This window comes from Hakea prostrata, chromosome 10 (assembly GCF_041222555.1).
Source record: "Hakea prostrata isolate BN-2017 chromosome 10, UWA_Hpros_2, whole genome shotgun sequence".
In the NCBI taxonomy this organism is placed as follows: domain Eukaryota; kingdom Viridiplantae; phylum Streptophyta; class Magnoliopsida; order Proteales; family Proteaceae; genus Hakea; species Hakea prostrata.
Window position 1 is genome coordinate 14,714,300 of NC_142609.1, and position 6,000 is coordinate 14,720,299.

At 37.1% G+C, this 6,000-nt stretch overlaps 1 pseudogene across 1 annotated transcript; it reads left to right on the forward strand.

Moving 5' to 3' along the window:
- The first annotated feature begins 3,144 nt into the window (after nucleotides 1–3,144).
- LOC149002107 (uncharacterized) lies at nucleotides 3,145–5,791 on the forward strand (annotated as a pseudogene). Its single transcript, XR_016170404.1, has 6 exons — nucleotides 3,145–3,184; nucleotides 4,075–4,204; nucleotides 4,332–4,503; nucleotides 4,628–4,922; nucleotides 5,023–5,193; nucleotides 5,640–5,791. The product of XR_016170404.1 is annotated as an uncharacterized LOC149002107 (transcript).
- Nucleotides 5,792–6,000: the final 209 nt, after the last annotated feature.

Consider the following 6,000-nt stretch of genomic DNA (forward strand, 5'->3'; position numbering starts at 1 on the left):
CCCTTCTCTCCAGTCCACCCACAACACTTCCCCTTGATTCACCTTAGGCTAACCCATCATCTCTCCCCCCCCCCTCTCAGCCTAGTCTTTCCAACCCTTCCTCTTCTGTCTACCCTTCTCTCCTCTCTTTTGTCTCTCCTTGTCTCATCAGTCCCCCCCCCCCCTAATTTGTTCTCATCTACCCTCTCCCCCATTTTGGGGATTTACAGCTACCTCAAGTGCATTGCCAGCCGGTTCTCCTTAACCTGTTGTGGGTAGCCTAAAGTGGGCCACTCTTTGTTATGCGATAATCATGATTTGACAGTTGTGCCCAAGATTGAATTCCCTTCCCCTTAGTCCGATCCTGATTGTGTTTACTGCAGGAAAAACAACCATATCCCTAAAGATTGCTACCAAGATGATGGAGATTTTATTGTTGAACTCAAGTCGCTTAGAAAGAAAAAAAGTAGACTCACCTCTAGTCTTGCTTTTTAATTCTATTATTTGTTCAGACTTATGTAAGGGTTTCTGCCAATTTGAGCTTTTGTTGTTTGGGTTTAGCTCTGACATTCTCTTGCTGGTTTTTCCTTCCTTCCCCCTCATCCTATCTTTAGTAATGAATTCTTTATTCATCTCCAAAAAACCGTGACTGATTTACGTGACTTCAACCATTTTGGCCAGATCATATATATAAACAAACCTTCTTTGTTTCATACCTTTACCCCTAGGATTATAGCAAATAAGCAACAAAAAACAAATACCTTATTTAGATAGCTGAACGACTGTTGCTCAATTTTTTTTAGTCATCACTTGGGATGGGCCAATGCCTCCAAGACATACTGACACTTCACTTTACAAGTTTTGTCCAAGCCTATTTGGCATTATTTGTTTCATCATTGAACTTGGATATTTAGAAATGAGAACATAATTCCGGGAAGCGAAGCCATAGGCCAATTTCTTGCCCCATTGTCATCTTTCTAGGCTTGGTCTAGAGGCAAGTAGGCTATCTTGGCCAATGGGTAGCTTCATCACACACAATAATAAGGTTTATAATGATTTGTTGGTAAAGTCTTGGTCTGGTCCTATTACAGTGGGAAGTCATTCAATATCAAATTACAAGGCACAACTAATGCATAAGTTGCATACATACTAGTGGTTTCAGAGGACTTTGGTACTAGCATTGCTTGAATAGGCGAAAACTCGAAGTTAAATTCATACAATACAACACTAAGCTTTTGATGTAAATAACATTTATTCATATGAACAAGCCATTATGGCTATAGGCTTCATATTCTATTTACTTTGTAGGAAGATTGAGATACGTCCACTGCGAAATTGTAGACTGGCAAACTAACTTGGTACTTCTTTCAGGATCATTTACTTTATGTATATGATAGAGCCATATACCTATAATATACATTTTGTTAAACCCCTCCAATAAATTTTGACCACCTAGTCCTAGTGTAACTTAAGATTGATCCCTATAACTCCAACTTGGTGCTAATCCCTACATTTTGTCTCATCCACTAGAACAAATAAGGGCTTTAAATTAATATTTGATGTCAAGATGGAACTCAGTTGTAATGGGTAAATATGTGGGTGTAATTCTCTTACTGCACAATGCTGGATATATGTGGCTACCTTGAGGCTTCAATGATTGGAGAGCATGTACAATCTCAGATCCAAAAGTTGGGCCTTCTTTTTTATATATGCTTGATGAATTCTTTATTGACCACCATGTATGCTAGTTGTGGATTCATGGATAAGGCACCCAAAGTCTTGAAAGAGATCCCTTTGGTTGACTCTATTTCATGGAATTCAATCCTTTGTGGTTATGCACAAAATGGCTTCAATGAAGAATCTATCAGATTCTACATGTTAATAAATGAAAATTTCTTAGGACCTAACCACATAATGTTCACGAGTTAATGAACGAGAATGGCTTAGGACCTAGGACCTAACCACAAAATGGCTTCAATGAAGAATCAATTAGATTTTCCACAAGTTTGTACTATTGACTTTGTAAATTAATCTATTCAAGATCATTGAATAAACAGGTAGCACATTTATATGGAATCGATTCAAAAAAATTACAATGCAAAAAAATACCAAATATTAAAGACAAACAAAGCAAAGAGAGAACAAATCAAGAAAACAAACTTTGATAAACTGATACACACATATACATAATCAATTAAAAAAAAAGTTTTCACAACGCTACTACGTACTCTTAGAGGAAAAAACACAAAACAAAGGAACGGAGCTCACCAAATGCACCACTTGACTAGAGCTCAGCTGATCGACTCAGTGATTTTACATCACAAGAAAGGAACACAAGCCCACAAAAAGAAAGGGCGGAGAAAACCCCATAAAAAAGAAAACCGAGAGAAGATATTGGGAGAGGGGAAGAGGCTTCTTTTATAGCCTCTTCCTCTCCACATATTCCCACATGGTCGATGTGGGCATATTACAACAAGCTCAAATGTACAAATCAGCTCAAATGGAACAAAATATCAAAATGGAGGGGTTCACTTAAACAATCGTGAGGGAGAAACATGGGAGCACAAAAAAGATAAGAGATAAGAGATTTATTTTCTTTGTGGTTTCATCTAAATTGATATTGAAAAACTTTAAATTGTAAACTGATTGTTTTCACAACGTATTTCATCCAAATTTGGGTTTTCGATCAGTGGATTGAGAGGGAGAATCACACCTGAACGAAGAACAAGAGAGAGAACGAGGAAGCAGAGCTGGATGGTCTTTCGTGCCGTTGTGATCGAAAACTCAATTTTGAAAATGTATATGTTTTTGAATCGTATGGTTTTTGTAAACGTATGGTTTTGAAAATGTATTTTTTATTAGGTATGATTTTTGAATCCAACCACTGGACCAATCAGTGTAGGCGGTCCGAAAAGCAAAACCGATTGCTTTACGACAAGATTGGACGGTTGACTTGAATGCGCAGGACTCAAGCAAAATCCGCTTTTAACACTACACTTACGTGCAACGCCGGAGTTGCTGCCAGCTCAGCTTTTTTTTTTTTTGGTAAACGCTGCCAGCTCAGTTTACTCTTGCAAAAAGTAGCATCACGAATGAAAAGAAGCCCTCCATAACAACAGAAGCTACAATCTTCCAACTTGTAAGTCAGGTTTGGAGTCTGACTTACAAAATTATACGCAAATGGCGATTTTCTCTGCAAAAGATGGTTAGTACTTGTTCATTTCTCTTTCCATTATTTACTTGAAGTGTCGATTTACTTCCATATGTGGTGTCTCTGCCATTTGTTCTATTATCAATTAACTACATTCATCATGATCCTCTCGTTTTTTTTGGTAATTTGATCTTCTTCATTGAACAGCACTGTAAATCAGCAGAGCATAAGATCACAAATAGGATAATACGCCTTCCTTAAGCTCCTAGGGCTATCATTTTTCGTTCCTCAAGTTAATCTCTGTCTACTTAATTGGTTATTTCATTCCCAGCTTAAGAAGCCGGAGAACCCTTCCCATTGGGAAGAAACCGACATATACATTCTTCTACATGATCGAAGTATTTATCAGATAGAATTTAGAATGATGAAACACAATGATCATGCACCAGCTTGCTGGTGATGGAGGACTTAGCTAAGCTTTTGTTGGAGATGAAGATCTCAAGAACTCTATTTTGAGCTTTATCATGACTAGGGCATCGAGTGTTTCCCTAAATGGTTTTGTGTATGTTGATTTTGAAAATGGCGTTATACAAGTGAATATGATAAATAAATGGGAGCTTGAAGTTATAAATTTATCAGATAGAATTTATACTGATCAGGCTATGGCAGCTCAAGAAGTTCGATTATGTGGAGAATTGCTTGGGGAAAATAAGCCACCACGGCTTTTTAGTTTCTCCCTTCTCTTTACCCTGCATATAACAATAGAAACAAAACTAACCTTTTCACCTACACAACAATAACTTCGAACTTGCATAGAAGAAGATTTGTATTGAGTAAAAGAATTAGACACAGATGACCATTTACAATAGCATATGCCAATAATTTCACTCAATTCCTCTCTCCTGTACAATTCCTTTTACTTCTATTTCATGCATGTTCTGCAGAGGTGTTAAGGACAATAAGAGACGAACCCCCAACTCACTTCACATTGGGGATCAAGTCATTTTCTTTACTCTCAAAGTCCTCCCTTGAACCGTATGACTCTGGAGATTTCGAAGCTGGTGGCTACAAATGGTTACCCTATTCTATTCAACTTGTTAAATTTACAGTTTCTTCATCATTTTATTTGTTTCAATGTTTTTTTACTCTTTATTTTTTTGGTTCGTATGTTTTATCTTAGCTTTAAATTGATGCATTGCAGGAAACTCCGTTTGTACTCAAAAGGAAACAAGAGTCAACAAGGTGAAGGGTACCTCTCTGTTTACTTGGTAATGTCAGAGACAAATGCACTGTCTCCATGTTCGGAAGTCCATGCCTTTTTCAGGCTATTGGTGCTTGACCAACACAGAGACAAGTACTTAAAACACTCCAAGGTTGCTCTCTTCAACTGCACTTGTTGTCGAGCAAGTATTGATCAGAAACTTGTAAACCATTTTTATTTTAATGAAGTATAACATCTGTTATAAATGCCTAACAATTCATGACTACGGAGTCTAGTTGCCGATGGAAGAGTAAGACGATTTCGTGCATCAATGACACAATGGGCTGGATTCACCAGATTCATGACCCTTGAAGAATTCAATGATCCTTTCAAGGGTTTCTTGGTCAATGACAATTGTGTATTTGGAGCTGATGTGTTTGTTCATAAAGAGAATTTTCCAAACAGTGGGGAATATTTGCTGATGAAATCTGTACCATTTGAGTGCAAGCATACCTGGAAGATAAAGAAGTTCTCTGAATTGGATGAGGAATTCCATTGCTCCAAAACTTTTACTGCTGGCGGTTTTAATTGGTAACTTAAAGTTTATGCTTCTCTTAATTTTATACGTTACTTCTACATCATCAGCTTTCCGGCTGCTGAACGAAGAAGTGTTTTAAATTGTTGATTTCAGGAAAATAGTGATTTATCCCAAAGGATATGCTGAAGCTGAAGGCAAAAGCCTTTCTTTGTTCTTGGAGTTGACTGATTCAACTAAACTTCTTCCTGCCAAAGGAATATATGCAGAGTATCAATTAGGAATAATGGACCAGATCAACACCAAATTAACACATGGAATTTAAAGGTTTGCCATAAACATAATACACTGAAAGCACTAGTTTTCTTTCCTCCACTGCCAAGTATTAAATCCATCTAAAGTTGACGTAGATCATCGATCTGTAGTGTAGTCTCTTGATGGACCGTCGTTTTTGTGGTATCATTGATATCTAGTCTCATTTTAAATCAAACTCTTTCTATCATTTTTTTCAGATAAAATAGAAACCTGTTCCTTTTCTGTTTGTGCCTCCTACAAGGACTACAAAGTGAAAATAGGTATTTTAGATTTGAAATGATGCAATACCGTTTAAACCACAGGATTGTTTAGTGTCATGTGGCTACCAAAGAAGATCGCTCACAGTGCATTGCTGATATTGTGCGTGTGTAATTTGATGATCTGTTTTGAATCCTTTCTTTTAAGTGGTTGGTTCATTTTCTTGCACCTTCATGATGCCTATTTACTTTTTGATGCAGGAAAGCATTGGTTTAAGGATTCAACTATGAATTGGGGTCTCAAAAATTTCCTGCCTCTCAGTAGTTTTTTAGATCAATCAAATGGTTACTTGGTGAATGATGTTTGCATGATTGAAGCCCATGTTGAACTCATTGGTGCAATTGAAAAGTAAACATGAGAATTCAAGCTTTTGATGAGCTCAGTGTCGTTCTTCTCATTGGAGCAATTGAAGAGTAAACATGAGAATTCAAGCTTTTGATGAGCTCAGTGTCGTTCTTTGTCTTAATTAGGGTATTTTGTTATCTGCTTTTAAGCATGTAAAGTCTACCTGATGATGATTTGTTACAAGACTGATTGTTCTTTCAGGTGGTAATGGAGTTT